The sequence below is a fragment of the Macaca fascicularis genome, chromosome 3, assembly GCF_037993035.2.
Source record: "Macaca fascicularis isolate 582-1 chromosome 3, T2T-MFA8v1.1".
Taxonomy (NCBI): Eukaryota; Metazoa; Chordata; class Mammalia; order Primates; family Cercopithecidae; genus Macaca; species Macaca fascicularis.
Window position 1 is genome coordinate 137,705,148 of NC_088377.1, and position 12,693 is coordinate 137,717,840.

Below are 12,693 nucleotides of genomic sequence, written 5' to 3' on the forward strand. Positions count from 1 at the left end.
TTGTGCTTTTGAAGTTATTTTTAAAAGATACGTATTTTTTAAGTCACGGAGATAAATTGTTACCAGAAAGGTTCAGGTAAGAGATCATGAAAACTTAAGTATTATTATGATTATTACTAATTCTGGTATTTTGCTTTATAGCATAGATTCTTAATAGGTTTTGTATCATCAGCTTTTGCTGTTTGTAAGGCATTTTCGGTTTCACAATGACTGCTGACACTGTCAGTGGTTATGGATGATAGCCAGGGGTGCTAGCTATCCTGCAATTCAAATCAACTAAGGATTAAGGAAAGCATAAGGCATAAGAAAAACTTTTTTTTTTTTTTTTTTTGACACGGAGTCTCACTCTGTCACCCAGGCTGGAGTGCAGTGGTGCGATCTCAGTTCACTGCAAGCTCTGCCTCCTTGATTCACACCTTTCTGCCTCAGCCTCTTGAGTAGCTGGGACTATAGATGCCCGCCACTGCGCCTGGCTAATTTTTTGTATTTGTAGTAGAGACGGGGTTTCACCGTGTTAGCCAGGATGGTCTTGATCTCCTGAACTCGTGATCCACCCGCCTCGGCCTCCCAAGGTGCTGGGATTACAGGCGTGAGCCACCGCACCCGGCCTAGGAAAGCTTTCTTACATAGTTTTGGAATATTTCGCTTTGAGAGACAGGACTAGCTGGATTTCCTAGGCCAACTTAGAATCCCTAAGCCTAGCTGGGAAGGTAACCATATTCACCTTTAAACATGGGGCTTGCAACTTAGCTCACACCTGACCAATCAGGTAGTAAAGAGAGCTCACTAAAATGCTAATTAGGCAATAACAAAAGGTAAAGAAATAGCCAATCATCTATTGCCTGAGAGCACAGAGGGAGGGACAATGATCAGGATATAAACCCAGGTATTTGAGCCCTCAGCAGCTACCCTCTCTGGGTCCCCTCTCTTTGTGTGGGAGCTCTGTTTTCACCTATTAAATCTTGCAACTGCACTCTCTTCTGGTCTGTGTTTGTTAAGGCTAGAGCTGAGCTTTAGCTTACCGTCCACCACTGCTGTTTGTCGCCTTAGCAGACCCTGTGCTGACTTCCATCCTTCCGCATCCGGCAGGGTGTCCGGCCGTGCTTCTGATCCAGGGAGGCACCCCTTTCCGCTCCCAATCGGGCTAAAGGCTTGCCATTGTTCCTGCACCGCTAAGTGCCTGGGTTCGTCCTAATCGAGCTGAACACTACTAGTCAATGGGTTCCATGGTTCTCTTCCGTGACTCACAGCTTCTAATAGAACTATAACACTCACGGCATGGCCCAAGATTCCATTCCTTCTAATCCATGAGGCCAAGAACCCCAGGTCAGAGAGCAGGAGGGTTGCCACCATCTAGGAAGCGGCCCACCACCATCTTGGGAGCTCTGGGAGCAAGGACCCCTCAGTAAACAGCTTGACATTCATATAGTTAAAACACTCATGATTATTTGAACCTAGAATTCATTCTATTTTACATATAAGCCAAAAATTACTTTTGTATGTTTTTCAAATTTACCAGATTTTTCAGGAATGTGCTCTAATGTAAATGTAAACATACATTTATTTATGTTGATTTGTTTTTATGATCTCCAAATACTATAGGAATTCTACTGTCTCTCTAGCTTAAGGTCTAAACTGAAATTAGCTTATTGGTCTTTTTCCTAATCTTGTTCCTTGGTGCAACCTTCTGTGACTAGAGACAAAGATTCCTGACCCAAGAAAAAGAATAGTTCTCCAAAGGCCTAGACAAGAGCTGCTATAGGGTAACCGCTACAGGTCTCCTTTCCCTGGTTTCCCTGAATCTTACAGGGACAAAGAGACCTCCCATGGAGAAGTAATCACAAACTCATTTTTACCTTACCAGCCTTAGGAAAAAGGAAGCAATTTAGAAAGTGAGAAGAATCTAAATAGAGTTCTTCCCTGGGAAAGCTCTTCTAACACAATAGCCTACTTTGTCCATCTGTTAATGGTGGGAAAGAGTGGCCTAGAGCTACTGCTACAGCATATAGCCAACACTTATAATAAATTACCAGAGCTACTAGTTTTCGGGTGGTGATTGGTTTGTTTTTATAAACTACTTTGAGATAACTTTCTCAAAAAAGGAAAAGAACTAAATAATTATAACCTAATAATTTTTACAGATTTTATATGCACATTTATTATTAGTATGTAAGAAGTGATAATTTAAATATCTTTGTAGGCACATAACTTTTTATTTTTTTATTATTTTATTACATAAAAAAAGAGACCTTACACTCCAGCCTGGTGACAGAGTGAAACCCTGCCTCAAGAAAAAAAGAAAAAAGAAAAAAAAAAAAAAACTACAGTCTCCATATCCTGGCATATGTCATTATATTGAATATTTTATATATGCTATAAGATTTATAAACTTTCCACTAAGCATTTACTGGAGATCAATGCTCTATAACCATTTCTTTTATCATATATTTTTCCTATCTTTACTTAAACCACTTATCCAGATCCATTATTATTGATTTTCAGTAAAAGAGGGATGTGAAGTCACACATACATGTGCGCGCACACACACACACGTACACACATCCACTGGAAAACATCTTGGGAATGATGGGTTTCAAATAACTCTTACATTTTGCAGATTACATCAAAATGGCTATCCAGAGCTTCATTACCTGGAGTGTGGTTCGTGGAAGAGCAATAATTGACATCACCTGGAGCTTGTTTGAAATGCAGAGTTATAGGCCACAGAATCAGAATTTGCATTTTTATGAATTTCCTCTTATGATTTGTATACATACACAATTTAAGGAATGACAATCGTGAAAAGGGTCAGCAAGCTTTCTGAAAATGGCCCAGTAGTAAATATATTAAGCTTTATAAGCCATTCAGTCTCTGTCTCAACTACTTAACCCTGAAGGTGTAGTGCAAAAGCAGTTGGAGATAATATGAAAACAATTGGGTATGGCTGTATTCCAATAATACTTTACTTATGAACACTGAAATTTAATTTTCACATGTCAACAAAAAGTATTCTTTGAATACTTTTTCAAAGTATTCAAACTATTTTTCCTTGAATACTTTTTCATCACTTAAAATGTAAGAATTCTCCTAGGTCACTGTGGGCTGCCAGACTTAGATTGTTTGCCGCAGATCCAAAGCACAGTAACCTTCCATAAGGTGATATTCTATGCAGAGTTAACAGAATATCTGAGAAGCCAAAAGTAGAATTGCAAATAAAAGGAATCTGGTTTCAAACTCCTGGAAACCATGTTAAAGACAAAATGACAACAAAATAAGACATTCATGAAAAGAAAATAAATTCCCATTATTATCTATGTATATGTAACATATATATGTAATATATGTGGGTACGCATATAAAATATATGTATATATTTATATATGCATATACATATATGTATATATTCATACGTATATATGTATACATTATATGCATGTATACATATATTATATATGATATATTTATATTATATATGATATAATATATACATATATTATATTATATTTATATGTTTATATATGTATGTATTATATACATATATATCTATATCTGTATTGCATACATATGTATTATATATGCATATATTTATATATGTATTACATACATATGTATAAAATCTATATATAAATATATACATATATTGTATTTAAATACATATATAAAATATATACATATTATATATAATATATAAAAATATATATAATATATTATATTATATGTTATATATAATATAGATATATTATAATATGAATATATAAATATGAATATATAATATGTAATATAAATATATTATATATTATATATATTTTATATATTTATATTATATATAAATATATGTATGTAATATGTGCTTATTATAGAATATATTAAAAAATGAAAATATTTAAGCTATGTAAATTATTTCCCTCTGAGACACACTGTTAAACTCTCAGTCTATTTCCTATATTTTTGTGTGTATACACAACCACTACTCTATATATAATTTTATATTCTAATTTTCCCAGGTAATTCTATTTCGTAAACTTTTTATATATTTATAAATGGGCTTCCAAAATACATAATTTTAAAAGACAGCCTAATATTCTAATATAAGGATCCATTGCAATTCCTTAGACTTTGGTACTTTAAAAGACTTGTAGAAAACACAGTGAAGATAACTGAAAATTAGGAGAACGTATAATGATTACTCGGCATAACAAACTAAACCTTAAAAAAGGAGTGGTTGCAGACATGCCCAGTTGTAGAGTACAGAAGGACCTCATTTGATGCTACTCAATCGAAGAGCATTAACTGAAGAATCACCTCCAGGAAGGGTGGATACTTGTATACCCAAAGGGGAGATAACTAGGTACATTTTTCTTTGTAAAGTTAATGTGTATTTTAAAAAGCATTTTTTAAAAGTAAGTATTAGGTATTTGAAAAATCCTAATCCTTCTCGTATGTCCCTGTAATGCAAACTAGAAGGAAAGTGATTTCAAACCTAGTCTAATCATAATAATTTAAGACAATAAAAGGTATTGAGATCATACAGAATAGCTGCTAGGATGTTTATTGTATATTACCTGCATGAAGAAAAACAGAAACAAATTGTGTAAACAGTGTGGTCCCTCCTGTTTGAAAATATTAAAAAATCTCTGTAGAGGTGTGATGACAAAGATAACACAGTTGACCTTTGAACAACACGAGTTTGAACTGTGCAGATCCATGTATAGGTGGATTTATTCAGTAAATATATTTTAACCATTTCTTGAGATTATGACAATTTGAAAAAGACAAAACACATGGCCTACAGATATGAAAAATTAACAATAATCTAAGTATGTCGTGAATGCATAAAATACATGTAGACATTAGTCTTTTTATCATTTACTACCATAACATACACATAAATTTATAGAAAGATAAAATTCATCAAAACTTAGGCACACATATACTTAGAGACTTTACATGGCAACATTTGCAATAGAGAGACATGTAAATAAATGTAAAGATTCAGTATTAAGTCATAACTGCATAAAATTAACTGTAGTGCATACTATGCTACTGTAATAATTTTCCAGCCACCTCCTGTTGCTATTGCAGTGAACTCAATTGTTGGGGGTATCTGCTCAAATGCCAGATGACACCAATCATCTCCATGCAAGCAGTTCATTTCTCTAGTAAATTGTATGTAACAGTAAGAAGTGTTTGTCCATAGTTCTGCATTTTTCATTGTGTTTAATGCAGTACCTTAAACCTGGCATAACACCATGCGACCCATACGAAGTGTCACTAGTGATGCTGGAAGTGCTCCCAGGAAGCGGATAGGTCATGACATTATAAGAAAAAGCTGAATTCCTTGACATGTAGCACAGATCGAAGTCTGCAACTGGGGTTGCCCCCCATTTCAGACAGATGATTCATCTAGGAAATAGACAATGTAAACTTATTGTATGGACAAAGACAGTAAAGTACTGCAAATGTATTTTCTTTTCCTTGTGATTTTCCTAATAACATTTTCTTTTCCCTCGCTTATCTTATTATAAGAATATGGTGTGCAATACATGTAACATAGAAAATATGTGTTGACTGTTTATGTATATGCAAATTATTGACAATTTGGGGGATGGCACCCCTAACTCCCGTGTTGTTCAAGGGTCAATTGTACATCAAGTATTAAAACACTGAAATAAATTTTGTAATTGTATTGGCTTTTTACCAAAAGTGTATAATTTGCAATTCTGACTTTCCTTCACTTACTGTTGCGAGTAAAAAAGATGACACTAATGTATTTCTTTTCATTAGAAAAATAGTTCATCGTCTTCCAGGTTAGGAAGGGAAAGAACCAAAGAGTGGAATTTTAGTTAAATTTTAATTGATTTTTAAATTGTCTAAATTCCAAAAATCTAATATTTTATATAATTAATTTTAATCTAAGTTATAAGCATTTCTTCAAAGCTTTCTTCAATATCTCCAAATTTGTTCACAGGTAGTGTGTGCCTCCATGCATGCATATGTATGTATTATTTGTTCCTTAATATAAAACTATTCTTAGGATTTATGTTGTGAGGATTGCCTTATAGATGACACATAATTTAATAAAAGATCCTTCAATCACTGGATAAACTAACATCCTTCTTGTGTCCAAGATACAATTATGCATAGTTTTATGAAAGAGTGACTTTTTATTTAAGACAACAGCAAATTATTAAGTTAGATGTAATTTTAGTTACAACTTGGCTAAAATCTACCTATAAACAATGTTAAAAATTGTCAGAATAAAAATAGAGTCACTTGTGTTAAAAAACAAAAAAAAAAAAAAGAAAAAAGAAAAAAACCCCTGAAAATGGAGCAGAAAAAGAACATGAAAGAATGGTTTTCATGCACAATTGTCTGGTTAAAAAAAAAAAAAAAAGACATCACAAAAGGCTCTTCAAAAAACTATAACCTTGCGCAAAAGCTATCACAACCTTATGCAAATAAGTAACTAGCTAACTAACTAATTAAATCAGTCAATCAAAAAACTTCTGCCAGAACATCTACCCAGAAATTGCCTACTCAACTTTGCACTAACTCCACCCTTGTTATTAATCTTTGCAATTAAGGATAATTATCTCACACTAATTATGTAATCCTCTTCATTTTTTTTCTTTGAAAACATTTGTTTTATTTTACATCTCTGAATACGCACAGAGATGACTATGACACACATATACCCATTGCAGTTCCTATTCTGGACTAAGCATCATTTCTTTTAGCATATCCCTGGCCATTTGTTATTTAGGTTGATAAAAATAACAGCAAACTGCATAGTCTACAAGCCCAGTTTTCCTAATTTCCCAGTAAAAATAATGTACCATCCTTCAAGTTGCCAAATTTTCCTCATCTCTCCCCTTTTCCTATGAAGAAGTGTATATATGCATGCACCTGCACCTCATTGGGTTATTGGATAATCATTTCCCTGTGGCTCCCCCATGCTATGCATATTAAATAAATTGGCAATAATTAAAAGAGAGACAATTGAAACACAGTTATAAAGATAACTGAAGTGAATATGGTCAATCTATTTTTTTAGCTCACATAGATCCTAAATTGCCTTTTTAGTGTATCTTTTTTTTTTTTTCCCCAAAAGAATACTAATAAGTGATTGGAATCCCTTTAAAATAGCAAATGCTTCTCAAGGAATACATGATTTCAAAACAGTTATTTAAAGAGTAGGGTGAATGGCAAATAAAATGCTACGCACATGTCATGAAACAAACATTTAAATTTTTTCTTTAAGTAAAATGTGTCTCACTAGACATTAGGGTACATTTTCATCTTACAGGTGAGATAATTATTGACTATAAAAGTACATTTATGGCTGGGCATGGTGACTCACACCTGTAATCCCAGCACTTTGGGAGGCCGAGGTGGGCAGATCACTAGGTCAGGAGTTTGAGACCAGCCTGGCCTACATGGTGAAACCCTGTCTCTACTAGAAATACAAAAATTAGCTGGGCGTGGTGACAGGCATCTGTAATCCCAGCTACTTGGGAGACTGAGGCAGCAGAATTACTTGAACCAGGAGGCAGACATTGCAGTGAGCTGAGATCGCATCATTGCATTCCAGCCTAGGCAACACAGTGAGACTCTGTCTCAAAAAAAAAAAAAAAAAAAAAAAAAAAGTACACTTATTTTCAAGGGTAGATCTTTAAAATCCACTAAAAGAGGCAAAGAAGGAAAGTTTCCCTGTTCACTTCTTGAAGGTTTGTTAAAAATGAACTGACAAAAGGAAGATTAATAGGAGAGAAAGGCATACAAATTTATTTAATGTGCATAGCATGGGGAAGTCACAGGGAAATGATCACCCAATAACCCAATTAGGTACGGATGCATGTATATATACACTTCTTCACAGGAGAAGCAGAGAGATGGGGAAAATTTGGCCACTTGAGGGATAGTAAATTATTTTTAGGAGGAGATTGGGCCTAATGCTCAAACAATAGTTGCTAAATAATTTTCTTTGGAAATTGAATGGGATGTAGAGCAGACAATAGTTTGGGATGAAGTTTATCTGGGCTTTAAGTGTGGTGTTTAATTTTCAGTTTCTTTCTCTGCGATACGAGTTTTAATCTTCTCTGGTTAATGAAATTTCAGGAAAGGCAAATGTGTTCTTTGCAGATCTCGTTTCTAGCTAGATAAGGGAACTTCAGAGAAAACTTCACTTTGTGCTTTGGGAGAGACAGGATTGAAAGACAGCAGGTAGGTGTTACAGGGGTGGCGGGAGAATCAGAGAAATCTTGAGGCTGCTTCATGTAAATGCACCATATTCCAGGGTTACATTTTCTGAGTCCCAACACACTCAAGTTTTCAACCAGTTCTAGAGTTTTCTGACTGAGGCAGAAAACACACTGATGTTAAAGATGAACATCTGAAATGTACCAGAGTCTGTTGCTGATATTTTGTTGCTTTGCATTTTCTTCTTCTAAAAGGAAAAAAAAATAGTAAGTGTGGATAAAACAAGTTTCACTGTGGTGGACAGATAATATTTTTGTTATAAAATGTTTTTCCTTTAATATGCCATGAGATATCTTGATTATATATTTTCAAAAGTGTTTTTCTAGACACATCTCCTCATCCTTTCAAAAGAATTTGTAAGACTTTCCAGTGCAATAAGGGATGCTGGATCACAGTTCTGTCCACCTTCTCTTTTTGAAAGCAAAACAACACTAATTATTTCAGTGGTAATACATTCTTAACTAATAAAGAAAATCATCTGCAAATATCAGAAATCTAGTTTTGAAATGTTTGCATTAATTTCGATCTGAATCAGCATTTTGTGAGTTTTTTTTTTTTTTTTTTTTAAAGGCAGTAGTAAGACCCACAACTTGCTGATAAACACATTTCTGCTGAGGAAAGGGAAAGAGGAAAAGAGAATTCTGTTCTTTATTGGACCTAAAAGTGCTAATTTCACTGAGGAATACATCAAAAGCAAACAAGCAACGATTGTTTTAAAACTTTTACTGCAATACAACAATGAAGTAAACAGTAATCAGAAACACACCAATTTTCTTCCCCAAACAAAAAATGTAAGCAGGAAAATAACTTTGTCTATACTTGTACAGCTTGTTAGATCATGTCAGAAGGGCACGTCTGGCTGGGCATGGTACTTCACACCTGTCATCCCAGCACTTTGGGAGGCCAAGACAGGAGGATCGCTTGAGCCCCGGCATTTGAGACCAGTCTAGGCAAGGTAGTAAGATCTTGTCTTTTTTTTTTTTTTTTTTGAGACGGAGTCTCGCTGTGTCTCCCAGGCTGGAGTGCAGTGGCGTGATCTCGGCTCACTGCAAGCTCCGCCTCCCGGGTTCACGCCATTCTCCCGCCTCAGCCTCCCAAGTAGCTGAGACTACAGGCGCCCGCCACCACGCCCGGCTAGTTTTTTGTATTTTTAGTAGAGACGGGGTTTCACCATGTTAGCCAGGATAGTCTCGATCTCCTGACCTCGTGATCCACCTGCCTCGGCCTCCCAAAGTGCTGGGATTACAGGCTTGAGCCACCGCGCCCGGCCGATCTTGTCTTTACAAAAAATTAAAAATTAGCCAGGCATGGTGGTGTGTGTCTGTAAGTCCCAGCTACTTGGGAGCCTGAGACAGGAGAATCACTTGAGCCCAGGAGGTCAAGGCTACAGTAAGCCATGATCAGGCCACTGCACTCCAGCCTGTGTGAAAGAGCAAGACTGTTTCAAAAAATAAAAATTTAAAAAGGCCTGTAATTAAGTTATCAAGAAATTTTAAAATAGTTAAAGTAGTTATTTTCATTGTAAGAAAAGCTTCCTTTTCTCCCCTACCCCACCCCAGGTATTTAACAGGAAAGAATGGGCTTTCTTATACATTAATTTTAAACTTTTGTGAAGTAGCAACAATTAACCATCAATAATTTGGCATTTCTCTTTACAGTTGCCATAGAGTTTCTTTTTAATTCCACAAAGCCCTTATCCAGTGTTTTCATGAAACAAAGACTGAAAATTCTACATACCAATGATTATTTCTGAAACCAATGCTAAGTCAAAGAAATACAAAGCAGGGCATTACACTAAATTTCTGTATCTAGTACACTAAAAGGAGTGAAACCTAGAGAAAGTTACCTACTTTATAGAAGAAATAAAGACCTGCAAAAGCAGGTTGTATAATCATACTGTTTGGATGTGCAGCATCTAATTGAAGCAGACGTGTACTGTATTCATCCCTGCCCTATATCCTAGATCCCACCCTCCCCACCTCCAACAATCTATCATATACAAAGTATTGTGGGTAGGATTCCAAGGCTTTCCAGACAACCCACTGGATGTAGTTAGTGTAATGCACTGGTGTGAAGCATAAGATACAAAAAAGTCCCTTTCAATCTTCATTCAAGTTCTGCTATAGAAGAAAATTGGTAGCCAAACTGATTCTTCTCACAAACGAAATATGCTCATAAGTTTTTCAGGAAATCTTAATGTCTTTAACCTTTCTATAGCTTCTTTATCCTAACTACTAGAATGTAGTCCATATGACCATTTCCAACTTTGCATTTGCTCTCCTGCCACTTCCACCTCTTCCTCCATGATCACCAGCTTCTTGAACTAGCTCATTTACCATCCGAATAAAATGCTCCTGGTGTTGGCTAATTTGCTGCAGCAATTAAGGATTCTCTTGACCTATCTGTTATAGCGATGCTGGAAAAGCAGGGAAGGACTCTATTGAGTAATTTGTCTCATCTGTCAAAACTGAGGCTGATTCTATAAAATTTCATGGGGATGTTCCCCAGAACTTGTAGTTGTTGCTGTCATAGTTGCAGCAGCTGAAGACACTGCTGAAGACTGAGGGGTCCTAGTAGTACCTGATTGGGGGTGGGGGGAGGTGCTCAACCACAGCCTGACTTTTTCTACCTCCAGGGATTCCTATTAAAAGATACTGCACTGCTCTGTCAGGATTGTTGAAAACGGCTCTCAGGGACACAATTTCTTGCTCTTGTTTATAGCCCATTGACATGATCTCAGTTACCATATTCTCATAGGACTGACTTTTTACAAGTGCATTTGCAACTTCAACAAGGTTTGGCAGAGAAGAATCCACTGCTCTACTCTCAGTTAATGTTGAACTAGTAGCCACTGGTATTTCTGCTGACTTTTCTGCAGGTTTATCTTGTTTCATTGCACTAGAAGGTACATGTTCAGGACATGGCGTTGTTGGTGGGATGATAGATACAGGTGTGGATGTGGGAGCCAAGGCAGAGATGAGGGTTGCAGCCTGAGCCACAGCAGCTGCTGTGGAGGAACTCACTTCATAGTGGTGGCAGGATTTGATTGCTGCATTGTAGCTGGAACTGGTATTGTCACTGTTTGGGTTTTATCACCATAGACTCAACAAGTTTATATTTTTTGAGAGCAGTATCATCATTGAGGATTTTGCCTGCATAAAATAATTTTTGACCTGCTACCAGAAAGTCATCTTTCCTCTTTTCAGATTCAACCTTCCTTTGCAGTACTTTCACTGTCTCTTCAGAGTCGATGTTGAACTTGAAGGTTGGCTGCCTAAGTTTTAGGGTGATCTGTGTGGTGCCCCTCACAGCTCCACTGCAGGGCCATTGCTGGTGCCAGCCAGGCTGGGTCTGTGGCCCAGCCAGGCCTTGGGGTCATCTGCGCTCCTTGTGCTCTAGGAAGGAAGGTGGTGGGGTTGGAGGCTTGTCATATTCACCCATCTGGGTGGTCTCACCAACAGCCCAGGCCCAAGGTCATGCTGATGCCTCCTCAACTATGGCTTTCCTTGTGAACAAGTGCATTGAGTCTGCAGGAGGCATGAGGAACTCTGTGACATAAGAGAATCCATTAGTCCACCACAGGATGGTGGTCATCATCATCATGACCTGCCTCTCAGTGTTAGACAAATTCTTAAGGTGACCCCAGAGATCTCCACCTCCTAGTGTTTGTGCTCTTGTGTGATCCTCTTCCCTTGAGTGTGAGTGAGACACATGACTTCCTTCTAGTCAATAGATAATGGCAAAGGTGATGGGATGTATATGTTTATGTCTATGTGATTACATGATTAAATGGTATTAGATTGTAGTGCTCATCTTGTTGGACTCTCTCCCTTGTTCACTTTGAGGAAGCTAGAGGCTATGTTGGGGAGCACCATGTAATAAGAATCTGTGGGAGACCTATAGGACTGAGGGCAGCCTTTGGAGTGACAGGCTATAAGAAACTGAATCCCTCAGTCCTACAGTTACAAGAAGCTGAATTTAACCAGCAACTTGAGTGAAGCAGATCCTTCTCTTGCAGAGCCTGTAATGAGACTTCAGCTCTAGCGGACACTGATTGCAGCCTTGCCAGACCCTGAGCAGAGGACCTAGCTAAGCTGTGCCAGCCTTCTTCCCCAGAAACTATGAGAGAGTTAGTGTATTGTTTTAAGTCACTGAGTTTGTGGTAATGTTGTTCCTCAGTGACAGATAACTAACATATCTAGAAAACCATAGTTCATAGATTCAGTATCTATAAGCTTGGTGTAAGAATATTGAAAATAATTTTTAAAATTCATGTTTATGAGGCAGGGCAACATAGTGAGATCCCATCTGTAAAAAAATAATAAAAATAAAATTAGCCAGGCAGGTTGGCACCTGTGTGTAGTCCCAGTTACTCAGCAGGCTGAGGTGGGAGGATTGTTTGAGCCCAGGAGGTCAAGGCTAAAGTGAGCTGTG

At 36.9% G+C, this 12,693-nt stretch overlaps 1 pseudogene; it reads right to left on the reverse strand.

Annotated features, from left to right (window-relative positions):
* Positions 1-10,358: 10,358 nt before the first annotated feature.
* On the reverse strand, positions 10,359-11,006 carry LOC102133135 (UV excision repair protein RAD23 homolog B pseudogene; annotated as a pseudogene).
* Positions 11,007-12,693: the final 1,687 nt, after the last annotated feature.